At 42.8% G+C, this 15,101-nt stretch overlaps 1 protein-coding gene across 1 annotated transcript in view; it reads left to right on the forward strand.

Moving 5' to 3' along the window:
• The first annotated feature begins 615 nt into the window (after positions 1–615).
• LOC126334920 (acyl-CoA Delta-9 desaturase-like) overlaps positions 616–15,101 on the forward strand; it is a 110,957-nt gene continuing 96,471 nt past the window's right edge. The window contains exon 1 of the mRNA XM_049997642.1: positions 616–680. The gene's annotated coding sequence lies outside the window, so the exon portion shown is untranslated. The remainder of the gene's footprint in view (positions 681–15,101) is intronic.

Consider the following 15,101-nt stretch of genomic DNA (forward strand, 5'->3'; position numbering starts at 1 on the left):
ACTGGGACGGGCCTTAGAAAGGAGAACACGTTTATGTTTATGCACTTTATATCACAAGTTTACTTTACGCAGAGAAGTTGGCACAATTGATCCTAACAGAGCTCAATCCGCTACTATTGTTGGCATTCCGCATTGGTGCGTAGGAGGGGGAATGGAGAAAGGGGTTAGAGGGAGCAAGGCGATAGTGTGGGGACGACGGTACGCATGTGTGGTTAACACTTCGGTTAAACGGTCATTCGGTTGACCAACATCGGATAATCAACAGTGCACTGCAATTTTATTTTTTTTCAAAGAGAAAATTGTATCAATGTGTAGAATCTCGATTCCATCATTAGCTTAATAGCGTATCGCCAGATGATAAAGCTGATACTCTTCTTTCCCACTGGAGTTCACCGGCAGGAGAAACATCTCCATGCAAACCGAGCTATGCATCGTTAGGTAACTCTGCCCCAGCTCTGACCGGAAGCGTTCTTGATGCGGCCGATAAGCGCGAAAGCGACGGCCTATTATTTGTGCTGGCCGCTGCAGAGGTGTCACTGTGGGAAAGAGGTCTCGCTACTTGCTGATAATCGGCGACCCGCGACGGAGCAGACGACCGCCGCATATAAGGGCGAACGAGCACCAGCCGCCGCCATTGGCTGCGGCATCGGCAACGAGAACGGACTTGGAGCCAGCTGCAGGTGGGTTCGCTCAAAACGCGATCTTTCCTTAAGGCTGGGTTGGCTCTCTCACAGGCGCATCGATACGGCGTTGGCCGCTTTTTTAGCCTGATCTACACGCAACGTTTTGTCGTCAGTTTTGCATTGTCAAGCCTGATTTCTCAAACAGAACGTTACGTGTGGACGGAAGTTTGACAGTTTCGCATTAAATTATTGAAGCTTGACAAAGTCGCAAAACACGCATGTGCTGGAGCTTTGTGCGTATGCAAGATTGCCAAGAAGTCGGTGCATTAAGACGCTCAAATTACAGCTCAGCTACCAGTCTACTCTCACTGACGCTAGAGTGTCCAATCATGAAATATTCATTTCCCTTGCCTCTGACATGTAAAACCTGAAGTTTACCATAACCGAATCACGAAAAGCACGTCATACGCCGCTTTTGTTAATAAATAAGAGGAAGTGGATCCTAAAGAACAAAAGAGGTAGTTACTAAAAAGATCATCTGGTACATTTTATTGCAAAGAGAGTACGAAAATAAAAGCGATCCTTCTTTGTGATAATTTTATTTGCTCTCCTACTTGATTGTCGAAGACCAGCATCAGAGAAAATCTCGGTCAAACATAGATCGCCGTTCGTTCTATTGATGAATTTGATGCTTGCGGGAAATATATAGTGCATAAATTAAGTGATCTTATGGGGAACCAACATATACAGGGTGTTTCAAAAATGACCGGTATATTTAAAACGGCAATAAAAACTAAACGAGCAGCGTTAGAAATACACCGTTTGTTGCAATATGCTTGGGACAACAGTACATTTTCAGGCGTACAAACTTTCGAAATTACAGTAGTTACAATTGTCAACAACAGATGGCGCTGCGGTCTGGGAAACTCTATAGTACGATATTTTCCACATATCCACCATGCGTAGCAATAATATGGAGTAATCTCTGAATGAAATTACCCGAAACCTTTGACAACGTGTCTGGCGGAATGGCTTCACATGCAGATGAGATGTACTGCTTCAGCTGTTCAATTGTTTCTGGATTCTGGCGGTACACCTGGTCTTTCAAGTGTCCCCACAGAAAGAAGTCACAGGGGTTCATGTCTGGCGAATAGGGAGGCCAATCCACGCCACCTCCTGTATGTTTCGGATAGCCCAAAGCAATCACACGATCATCGAAATATTCATTCAGGAAATTAAAGACGTCGGCCGTGCGATGTGGCCGGGCACCATCTTGCATAAACCACGAGGTGTTCGCAGTGTCGTCTAAGGCAGTTTGTACCGCCACAAATTCACGAAGAATGTCCAGATAGCGTGATGCAGTAATCGTTTCGGATCTGAAAAATGGGCCAATGATTCCTTTGGAAGAAATGGCGGCCCAGACCAGTACTTTTTGAGGATGCAGGGACGATGGGACTGCAACATGGGGCTTTTCGGTTCCCAATATGCGCCAGTTCTGTTTATTGACGAAGCCGTCCAGGTAAAAATAAGCTTCGTCAGTAAACCAAATGCTGCCCACATGCATATCGCCGTCATCAATCCTGTGCACTATATCGTTAGCGAATGTCTCTCGTGCAGCAATGGTAGCGGCGCTGAGGGGTTGCCGCGTTTGAATTTTGTATGGATAGAGGTGTAAACTCTGGCGCATGAGACGATACGTGGACGTTGGCGTAATTTGGACCGCAGCTGCAACACGGCGAACGGAAACCCGAGGACGCTGTTGGATCACCTGCTGCAATAGCTGCGCGGTGCCCTCTGTGGTTGCCGTACGCGGTCGCCCTTCCTTTCCAGCACGTTCATCCGTCACGTTCCCAGTCCGTTGAAATTTTTCAAACAGATCCTTTATTGTATCGCTTTTCGGTCCTTTGGTTACATTAAACCTCCGTTGAAAACTTGGTCTTGTTGCAACAACACTGTGTTCTAGGCGTTGGAATTCCACCACCAGAAAAATCCTCTGTTCTAAGGAATAAACCATGTTGCCCACAGCACACTTGCACGTTGTGAACAGCACACGCTTACAGCAGAAAGGCGACGTACAGAATGGCGCACCCACAGACTGCGTTGTCTTCTATATCTTTCACATCACTTGCAGCGCCATCTGTTGTTGAAAATTGTAACTACTGTAATTTCGAAAGTTTGTCCGCCTGAAAATGTACTGTTGTCGCAAGCATATTGCAACAAATGGTGTATTTCTATCGCTGCTCGTTTAGTTTTTATTGCCGTTTGAAATATACCGGTCATTTTTGAAACACCCTGTACTTGCACGAAAGTTCGTTAGTGATGTAATGTTTTTAAGCTGAACAACTGGAAGCATTAAGAAAAGATTGTGTTGGTTGTTCCGGAAGACAGAGTGTAATGCAACAGCTAACAACCAGCAGCGCCATTACAACACTCGGTATTTCCTTGCATGAACACATATCATGATTAATGACCATATTCTGATATCCCGTCTAAAGCCTATTGCTAACGGCTTATTTTTAAAACCGTTCAGTTTTCTTGTGGCACTAGTCTCGGCTGTAACATATCATACATTTGCTGAAGCAAGAGGATGAACGAGACGCTAACCTCTTGAGGTGCATCTTTTTGATTTGTCGCTCAGAATTTCTGTTTGATCTAAGCTATCTAATGGATCTTGTAGACCATGACTTGTCAGACGGTTGTACGTGTACCACTGGCGGTAGGCAGGGCCATTTCAGGTATTCCGTGTACAAGCAAACAAAATACTTACCAATATAATAAAATTGTTCTCTTGCGTTACTGTATTTTCAAACTAACTCAATAGTGCCAAAACCGATTGATAAAAGTAGCATTCGTATATTGTTGTTTATCGCAGAATGATTGGTTTGTACTGTACGGAGGTCATAAGAGGGTCGGATTATATCATCCCCGCCCCTGCCTTCATTAGTCGTCGCTGCAATGGCCGGGAACGATTGATCTCGTTTTGACGTTGGCGATATTTTGATCTAGTCCTGTCGCTGGTTATATAAAATGTTCGTGCTGCTTTGCAACTGGTGTCAACTTATTTGTTGTTCCAATCGGTGGCGATGCAGTAGTCATTCGCAGTGAACAGTTTATTGCTGTTACTGCTACTCTGTTTGGCGTTACATTAAATGGCGTCGTGAACCGAAGAAAGCTTGCTCCTGGAACCGGAGTGAGCGTAGTATAGCGAGATTATTCTTGGTTACAATAATGTGACGCGGAGTTTCACTTGATGCGTGACTTATACGTGATAGTGTTCTAAGTTAACCGTGAAGCGATATTTAAGCCTCATACTTCCAAGTATGCAGTTAAACAACCTAACCCAAAACCAAACCGCAAGTATGATGAAATCTACTACAATTTAGCTTTACAGTAAAGACCGGTACAGAAACCAGTGATACTCAGATCCCCAATGCACTGTATGCTTATAGACGCGCTGAAAGTTGTAACCAATCTGAGGTAGTGGCCTTTTTTCATACGAAATCTGCGTTTTGTAACAAATAATCCAAATGAGTGGTAAATTTTGTTAACGCTGCAATTAACTTGATGAAAATCTCATACGCATACATGGCTATTTTTAGAACTGCAAAGGAACGAAAAATTCACACCCACTCCTCGGGGTTCGTTCAAAATTGAACAAACTGTAGTGGTACGGCCAACTTTCCAAAAATTTCAAGTGGCACGCAGCAACAGAAAGTCGGGGAACCCCTGCTGTAGACCACTTCATTTTCCTTGCAATATAAATGGCACAGCTAGCAAGGTCATCTCGCTTAATTGTTCTTTTAATTGCAGCCAGACATTGTAGCTTCTTTATTTCCAGACACTGCAAGGTCGTCCACATATATCTTCCGAAATTATGTAAGATGTGTTGAAACATTCGGCCATGCTTCATTGTGGAATTCATACCGACGCAGCAGTTATCGTCAAACTCCGTAAAACAGAATTCAGTTATCACATCGTGAAAGCATAATTATATTGGGACAATCAGACAAACGTCTGGTTTCATTTGGAATAAAGTGCAACACAGTCCTGAAAAGTTGGCAATTCGTAATTTTTCCGCTGAGCTTCAACAATCAGTAGTCCGTACTGGAGCCAAATGTCACATTTAAGGACGTGCGTAGCGTATCATGAACAACGCGCCAGACCCATGCGTATTACTCATAAACCAGGGATTAAAAACAATAATTACACTCCTGAACGACAATAACTTCTCTGTGTGTGACCTGTCACACCAATATATTTAGCAGTGAAGTTCTCAAACATCCCCGATCCACGACGTAGTGAACAGCGTACAAACTCTTTTATGATGTTTGAACTTTACTCAGCTTCTTTTACGAGGCGCTGGAAACGTAACAAAACGTTATTTACTACGGAAAGGCCTGCTCGTGCACACACTCACACACGACGTATTGGCCACGTCACGGGCTATGCAAAGTGCTTTTTACTTCTTGGAAGCAAATGTAGACGTTTGGGAGTCGTAAAGCGTTACAATAGCGGACGGGATGTTTGCCTGTCGGAGCCGGTACAGACCGCAGTTTGAAATGTGGGAGGAACTGCGAAGCTCTTTCTGAGTCTTCGCGCGTTGGTTGTAGACAACTGGCAGCAGATATTTACAAAAATATTCTTCGGTAACGAGCCCTTATTGAAATATGCGTCTCTGGTAAATAGGTTTTAAATGCGATGTGGTGCACTAGTGCTCGACAGTGGTAAGATAGCGGATTCTCTGAAGTGAGGACGCTGAGTCTAACATCTTGCCCGCCATCCAAATTTACGTTGTCCGTAAGTTCTCTAAATAACGTAATAGCTTTGTCAATGAAGGCCAGAGAAGTTCGATTAGGAGAAAGAAGTCGTATAGTCGCAAATTTTTGCACATTGATAGGGCGTAGTGCCATGAGTAACATGCTAAAAGTCCTCACCAGTCGGGTGTGAGCGTTGGAGTGGGAAGGGGCCAAGGCGTTTAAAGGTCACAGTGTCATGTTTCTCTTGAATAACTCGATCAACGCGGCTTCTAGTGAAATTGTTTCCTAGCATAAAATTTAACTACATTAAGTACCCTACAGAAACACTCTATTCATTTTTTCTCGAGGAATCAGACAGTGAAGTGCCATAGAAGCTGTTACAGGCAAACGCATCCAAATACGCAGATGTGTAAACAGGCCGAATACGGCGCTGCGGTCGGCAACGCCTATATAAGACAACAAGTATCTGGAGCAGTTGGTAGGTACGTTACTGCTGCTACAATGGGAGCGTATCAAGATTTAAGTGAGTTTGAACGTGGTGTTATAGTCGGCTCACGAGCGGTGGGACACAGCATCTGCTAGGCAGCGATGGAGTGGGGATTTTCTCGTACGACCATTTCACGAGCGTACAGTGAATATCAGGAATCCGGTAAAACATCAAATCTCCAACACCTCTGCGGCAGGAAAAATATCCTGCAAGAACGGAACCAACGACTGCTGAAGAGAATCGTTCTACGTAACAGATGTGCAACCCTTCCCCAAAATTGCTGCAGACTTCAATGCTGGTCCACCAACAAGTGGCAGCGTTCAAACCATTCAACGAAACATCATCGACATGGGCTTTCGGAGCCGAATTCCCAATCGTGTACCATTGATGACTGCACAACACAACGCTTTACGCCTCGCCTGGGCCCGACTACACCGACATGGGACTGTTGGTGACGGGAAACATGTTACCTTGTCAGACGAGTATCGCTCCAAATCCTGTCGAGCAGGTGGAAGTGCACGGGTATGGAGACAACCTCGTGAATACATGGACCCTGTATGTCAGCAGGGAACTGTTGAAGCTCGTGGAAGCTCTGTAATAGCGTGGGACGCGTGCAGTTGGAGTGATGTGGGAGCACTGATGCATCTACATACGACTCTGACAGGTGACACGTACGTAAGTATCCTGTCTGACCATCTGCATCAATTCATGTCCATCGCATTCCGACGGACTTTGGCAATTCCAGCAGGACAATGCGACACTCCACACGTCCAGAGTTGCTACAGAGTGGCTCCAGGAAAATTCTTCTGAGTTTAAACTCTTCCGCTGGCCGCCAGACTCCCCAGACATGTACATTATTTAGCATATCTGGGATGCCTTGCAACGTGCTGTTCAGAAGAGATCTCTGCCCCTCGTACTCTTACGGATTTATGAACAGCCCTGTAGGATTCATGGTTTCAGTTCCCCCCAGGACTATGCAGACATTAGTCGAGTTCATTCCATGTCATTTTGCGTCACTTCTGCGTGGTCGCGTGGGCCCTACGCGTTATTAGGCCGGTGTAATAATTTCTTTGGTTCTTCAGTGTAGTTTCCGCATTGCAAGGGATGGAAAAATCACGGATTATTGAAAGCATTGTTTCAACGTTATTAAATCAATATTTATTTTTAATGAAGTTGATTAAAGAGCCATATTAAAGGCTATGTTGTGTTGTTCCTGTTGTGCAACTGAGTACAGGTTTGTGGGGCGCAGGGCAGTGGATGGTGGAGGAGCGTGGAAATGTAGGTCACAGAACTACGGTCAGCGCTTTTCTCCTCCATACGTGAACATACATACCCCTTCGTCTCATGCGGTCTGCACGTCCAGCACGAACGCTGGTCCAATTGAGGCGCCAGGTGGAAATGGCATGGCAAGCCGTTCCACAGGACTACATCCAGCATCTCTACGATCGTCTCCATGGGAGAATAGCAGCCTGCATTGCTGCGAAAGGTGGATATACACTGTACTAGTGCAGACATTGTGCATGCTCTGCTGCCTGTGTCTATGTGCCTGTGGTTTTACTTTTTTTGTTACGCTGTGTATTTGCCACTTCGTGGCATAGACGGTAACTGACTATAAAAGGAGGGGATCTGTGGTTGATATCTTGCCCCTACTGGGATTTTTTTCCTCTCAGCATTTGCGCCTCTGGGTTAAATTGTAGCTTCATCTCCATTAGGTCCCTTGAGCAGGTTCAGAAATTGGAGGAAGGTTCCAGGTACACCTAATATCATCATTATCATCAAGCATCGTGAAACCATATGATGTTCAAAGCAACCATTGAGTCAATGGTAACATTTTTTCGGTAAAATGTAAGTCGACAAATATTAATTATTACTAGGTGTCGTTGTAATTTATTCCAAAAACATTAAGCTCCAGCGTAAAATTGTTGGGCATCCAACTTACAAAATTAGGCCTTGGAAACAAGAGTAAGTTAGTATAGATTATGAATGCTTGTGCCTAGAGTAAAGATCGTTGGTTTTTAGCAAGTGAGGAAGCCGCACATTCAATCCTAGTTTTCCCATATTCAGGGAAATGGCTTCGCTGAGCAGAGAATTACGTACATTGCCGGCAGCAACTCGTGCAACTGTACCGTTAACCTATTTCTGGCAAGCTGAATGATACATCCGCTACACGCGCTTCCACGTGACGTAGAGCGCGTCATACTAGAGTGGCAATACGCCGAAAGCTGCAACACCGTGGTATCGATATGTTTAAGAAGGATATGAACGCCATTGTTGATCTCCCCGAGGTTATTCTGGAACATTACTTGCCTACTTTTATATAAGGACCCTTGTCTCGTTAAATCGGAGTTTGGTGTTGACGTGTTAAGCACGTAACGTCGCTGAGGCCATGAGAGACGTGTTTGTCCATGAAAAAATGTCAGTCAACGATTCAATTTGTTCTTACAATTTTAATGTCATTTCTATACAAACAGGTGACCAATACTTGCAAAACATATGAGCAATGAAGGATCCCCATTAAAAACCGTTACATTTTTGTTGCGGTACTGTTCAAGATATGTTCTGATACAATTTTGGTTATTCAAAATAGCTGTTCGACATATGGAATAGGTATTCATACGACCTCACCAGACGCAGAATCGTTACAGTAAAATCTGTGCTAGTATCAAATGGAATCTGACATCGACCCACAAGATTAAAAAGTTGTTGTTGAGGCCTTCAGTCAGAAGACTGGTTTTATCTAGCTCTCCACGCTAGACTACCTTATACAAGTCTCCTCATGTTTTCGTAACTACTTTTGGCTACATACTTTTGAACCTGCGTACAGATTCATTCCTTGGAATCCCTTTTCAATTTTAATTCCCCCCCCCCCCCCAACACACACTTTCCTCCATCATCAAATTAACTATTCGTTGAAAAATTACAGTTGGTAGAGAATAAGACTGGATAATAACACAATAAATCGGGGTGGACATGCAGACGATTTAATTATAATACCTCATAGCACAGAGGATTTGTCAGTTTATGATAAGTTTTTATAGAAATATTTCAAGGAAATCAGGATTACAAATTAATGAAGAGAAAACAGTACATGGGTAGTGAGCAACGCACCCTATGGTAGTACCCCACTGACAGCTGATGAAGTCACTTTTAAAAGAATAGACATATATAAATAATAGGGAAGCATTTTTAGCGAACATAATTGAACAGAAATTGAGACTAAGACAAGGATCGCAACGGCAAATATAGCATATTTTGACTTACGGGACGTGCAGCGGAGTGAAGCAGTTTCGCGAAGTTTTAAAATCCGACTGTATCAGAGTAATTCTCCCGATTGCTCCACACGGGACAGGAACATTTACATTGAGGAAAACAGATCAGAAACATGTTACTCTATGAGAGAAAGAAATGTCCGCCCCCGTAGCTGAACCGATCAACGACAAACTTAAACGGGTGTCCTACGACGTCCGCTCCGAGCAGATGCAACGAACGAAAAGCGAACAAAATGAAATTTAAGAAAAAAGAAAGAAAGTGGTCAGCGGGACAGGATGGCAATCCTAAAGGTCCGGGCTCGATTCCTGGCTGGGTCGGAGATTTTCTCCGCTTTGGGACCGGGTATTGTGTTTTCCTAATAATCATCATTTCATCCTCATCGCCGAAGTGGCGTCAAATCGAAAGACTTGCACCCGGCGAACGGTCTACCCGACGAGAGGCCCTAGTCACATGACATTTACATTTAAGAGAAAGAAATTAAGGAAAATATTTGGCCCCAAGAGGAACAACCATAGGAACGGAGAACTGGCAGACTTATTCTTACAAGCTGGTCAAAGGATGAAGAAGAGAACACTGATGTGGGTAAGACATCTAATTAGTATGGGAGAGGAAAGCTTTTTTGAAGTAAACGCATACCATGTGAATGTCAACGTTATGTTGCCATGCTTTCTCAGTTATCTGTTGGAGTGTAAAGAGGTGATCACTAGTTGACCTGTCTCTCCTAAAACCACACTGATAGTCACCTATAATTTATGCATCTAGTGTGGTATCATTCTCTTGACCAGACACTGTGGTTGGATTTTGAAGGTTGCATTAAGGAGTGAAATTCCTACATAATTATGACAATCCAGAGGGTCATTTATCTTTAAAATGGGGCACATTATGGCCGCTTTCCAATCTTCAGGCATTTTCTCATATTCACACACCTTCCTTATCAATTTCGCAATCCCTTTTACCAATTCCGACCCTCCATTCTTAATTAGTTTACCCATAATTTTATCTTCACCTGAAGCGTTATTCTTTTTAAAATTTTTAATTATTCCATGTGTTTCTTCCTCACTGGATGGCTCTACTTTGATGTCTACAGTGTCTGGCATGTCACATACAAGAAGTCCAGTGGGGTCTTCGCAGTTTAGTAAATTAGCGACGTATTCTGTCCAACGCTGTTCTACTTCAGCATCACTTGTGACCATTTTTGCTTGAGGCCTTTAATATATGTTTCTCTCTTTTTATATTTTTGTGTTACTTTCTTTACTTTTTGGTACATCTGTCTTGTCCTGTGATGAATACAATCCTCATCTGCCTGTTTTATTAGTTCCTTGTGATACTTCCGTTTCTCCTTCCTTAGTAGAGTAGCCGTTCCCTTTCTTATTTTGGTGTACGTGTCTCTGAGATTGCGGTCTCTCAGATTTTCTAACAACGCCTTCCTAGCCAACCTTCTTTATTCAAATTTTTGCTGGCGCAGTTGGTTGAACCACACTTTATCGGACATTTTCCGTTTACCCAGTATCTTAGAGGCTGCACTGTTAACTGTCTCCTTGATCTGAGAGCAGTCATTGTTCACATCACTGGCACTTTCCAGCTCATCACAACTCATCAGGCTTTCTGCTGCTATTGACTCATACTTTCTTCTTGCCTCTGTTTCTTTTAACCTATTTGTGTTATAAGGTGCAGTCTTCTTAGATATTCTGCACAATTTCTTATATTTAATGTTCATTTTACTTATCACCAGGAAGTGATCAGAGTCACAGTCTGCTCCTCTGTAGGTTCGAGTATCTTTGATGCTCTTCGCATAACGCTTCTGAATGCATACATGGTCTATCTGGTTTACCGTATGCCCGTCTGGTGCCATCCACGTTCCCTTATGAATGCCCTTACAATGGAACCTTGTACTCACGATGCAGAGACTGTTGCCAATCGCGAAACTGATCAAATGACTGCCATTGTCACTGGTCTCTTGATGCAGGCTTGCATTACAAAATGGTTCAAATGGCTCTGAGCACCATGGGATTTAACTCCTGAGGTCATCAGTCCCCCAGAACGTAGAACTACTTAAACCTAACTAACCTGAGGACATCACACACATCCATACCTGAGGCAGTATTCGAACCTGCGACTGTAGAGATCGCGCGGTTCCAGACTGAATCATGGTGCACGTGCATTAATAAAGGATATGTCACTACTTTGCCCTGCGATGGTGATGTAGGAGATTCTGTTGTTAATAGATTTAAATTCATTCTCTGCTTTCATTATTGAGTCAAGTACATAGAAACCAGTACCTAATTCATGGCGCTCACCATAGTCTCCATACAGTATACTTCCTTCGTTCATCTTGATTGATCCTTTAGCCTTCCATCTAATCTCCTGGGGGGCTACTACTTTCAGCTGATACTTCTCTAATTGTTTGGTCAAATTCTGCAGGCTTCCTGGTCTATATAGGCTCGTGACATTCTATGTTCCAAAAGAGAAATCCATTGTCCGTTGCCGTTTCCGACTCCACTTGAGACATTCCTGATTCAGAGGTTTATGTAGAGTCTCCTGACACAGATAATTTTTTATGTGAGTGGGGAGGTAACTTTCTGCACAACCTCCAATCTGGAAGACCAGTGCATTTTTTTCGGATGTCACTTCTAGAGGCGTTGCCTTCTCTACGGCTCTTGACCTGCCCCTGGCCAGCAAGGAACTAGTTTTGGTCCTTCCCGAGTACTTTATTTCCTAGTTACCTACTATATCTAGTGAGCCGCCACCTGAGGAGGTGCCCGATGGGGTACCAGCAACCCCACACGGGCTGCAGATCAATATATATTTCTGAAATTAAAAGTTAATAGTCTGTGTGTATTAGAGGTTTTTACTTATGGCACTGAGATATGGTCTTTAAATTCGAAGACAGCAACAAAGTACTATCGAGAGAGCAATGGAGAGGCGCATGGTAGAAACTACTTTCAGAGAACAGACTGAAAAGGGAGCAGACTGAAGTGGAAGCTCTATTTACAACCAATAAAAACGAACTGGAGAGGGAACCAAGTGCTTAAGGTAGAATTATGTATTAGTACCTTCAGCTGCTGACGGGCGTCGATATACATCAACGGGAACAGGTGAAAATGTGTGCCCGGACCGGGAATCGAACCCGGGATTTCCTGCTTACATGGCAGACGCTCTATCAATCTGAGCCACCGAGGGCGCAGGGGCTATCTCTCGCACGCTTCTCGCGAAATCCATGTTTTCACCTTATTTGTCCACACACTATATTCGTAGTGTCCCTACCCAAAACACTCATTACTCGTGGAAGACATTCTTACCTCCCGTAAGAGTTCAGGTAATATGTGTGCATCCGCACACAGGAGGAAGGTCATGGGCGGTATCGCCAGAACTGTATGTTTATATGGATATGGTGTCTAGTCTTTCGGACATGTCTGAACGAACAGAAACCATATCCATATAAATATAAGTGCATAAATGGTAGATGAAGCAAGGAACTTCTTTGATGAACCCAACAGATATGACAAACCAAACCACCGAGCTAGATGGGTTGGTGAATTTGGAAAACATACAAGAACAAGTTGGAATCATACAGATGAAGAGCCTAACACGTGGTAGCGTCTAGAGGAGCCGCTTATCCAGCTTTTGGCCCAAAACGTCTGATGATGATGATGTGCTATAGCGAAAGTTTAAATTCCATCGAGCTTCAACACGACTAACACATTTGTTAACAACCACTGGAGACTACTCTTAATGACCCATATCGGAGAAGCAAATGTTGAAGTAGATAGTACAGTCGTATTACAGAACAACTGCTTAAGCAAGTACTTGTGTTTTATTGTGTTCATATTGTTTCTAACACTTTCTTTTACTTTTTCCGGGTGTAGGCTCTTCATTTGAGTGTTTTTGCAAGGACAGGTGCAAGTAACCCGTGCGTGATATTCGGCGAATTCTATTCTGGACGGGCTGTAAAGTTCAGATCACGCACCGTTCTATAGCATTGAATGGTCAGCCTTCCGAGCGGCCAGCCATGTGACATTTAGAGAAATATACAAAACTGTACAAAACACAATCAACAAATGCTGAACTTTTCTTTACGAACTCGCATAGGACAATGAGCTGTGCAACATGCCAGTAACATTATGTCACTGCTTTCATGAACTCTGCTCCTTGGCACAATTCCATTCTCTTACAAGGGAACACGATATATAATTTCGTAGGTTGTTAAACGGTTGCTCTACACTTACCTGATACATATTATAATCGATATGCCGTAAGTATGTCAGTTTACTGTCGGCACAGGTTGCAACAGACTTACCTAGTTCTGCCTGTCGACAGCCGTATCGCTAAATGTCAATGAAAAGGTAACGTATGTAAACAGTTATGAATTCAGACCTGTTCGTTCTGGACATGTTGTGCCAGAAATGTAATTGGTATGAAGAATGTGGACCTGATGGCTTCCATGTCAGTGTTTTCATGATACTGATGTCCCATGACATGACCACCTTCACACAAAGCATCACAGCCTTCTCAGGCTGTCACTATAGCATAATACTGGGAAGACATTACCTTTGGGAAGATAGGCGGACACTCATCTACAAATTAATGTCGTGATTGTAAAGTAGAGGTGAGGCAGTGATTAAGACATTGGGTTTGTAATTGGAGAGAGCAGATTTCAAATACCACTCCGTCACTCAGGTTTAACGTGGTTATCCCAAATGAGACGTATAGAATAACCCCGACCAGAATCCATTTTGAGAAAAATATCATTTGTTTTTGTTCCTCAAAATTCATGAAGTTATTGTAGTTAATGATTTTTAAAGTTATGTCCTGATTATCCTGTAAAAAATACACGTAAGTGAAAAAAATGAGTTATCCTTTGCTAAACATATTACAAAACTAATCCAGAGTCAGAACCAAGGAAGTTAGAGATGTTCGCTATCGTTCATGGATTTATTTATAGGTTTACTGAAGTTTATTGTTACATATTATTTTCAGTGCAACTTCCGTTTGTGTGTTATACATTTAGTTAATTTTTTTACATATTTGTGAGGTTCTATAGTAACGGAAAACTAAGGCGTGTTTCCGTTCCATTGCGAAAAATACAAAAACACGAAGTATTGGAATACGAGGATTTTTCATTGAAAATATTTTCGTAATCACCACAGACGAATTTTTAACGTTGAAAATGAGAAGTTGGCATATCAAAATTTGCCTGATACTTCAGAGTAAGAATGGTAGCTAACGTCATTCTTGAATCTCTGTTTTGAGGTCGGTTGGCATCCGTAGTTTCTATTCTGAGCACCTCAAACCATTTCAGACCATTATCAGGATTTCCACAAGGAAAGGTGAGAAGGATTTCCTGCTCCATCATTATCATGTCCGAGTTAGAGCGTTAACGATTTCTACATCCACAGAGTCTTGGGCCCTTCCTCCTAGCATGAAGGTACTATATAATATATCATTATTATGTAATTGCAAAACTGAATTACTTTTCATAACTACTTTTCCGAGCTGCTTATGAGCGTTAGATGGAGAATGAAGCAGAGGTACCTACAGTCTGGCATACAATCGGAAGGAACAGTCTGAAATATTTCATGTAGAAAAGTAACAACAGAGAGATGGTTTAGCCAACAGAAAATAGTTTAAGAAGAAGCAAACATCGACAGGTAACAAGATATTTAGGTCCATACAAACCGTTTGTCCCAACAAACCTTATATTTTATAAGGGTCAGAAGCAAGGAAGTTAAAGATCTTCGCTAACTGCCCACTGACTTATTTATAGACCTGCTGAAAATTACTGTTACATATTATTTTCAGTTCAACTTCCGCTTGTGTATTACATATTTACTTAATGAAAATGAGACACGATCTATTGATACGTAATCAGCATGGCTTCAGAAAACATCGCTCTTGTGCAACGCAGTTACCTCTTTATTCGCACGAAGTAATGGCCGCTATCGACAGGGGATCTCAAGTTGATTC

This window comes from Schistocerca gregaria, chromosome 2 (genome assembly GCF_023897955.1).
Source record: "Schistocerca gregaria isolate iqSchGreg1 chromosome 2, iqSchGreg1.2, whole genome shotgun sequence".
In the NCBI taxonomy this organism is placed as follows: Eukaryota; Metazoa; Arthropoda; class Insecta; order Orthoptera; family Acrididae; genus Schistocerca; species Schistocerca gregaria.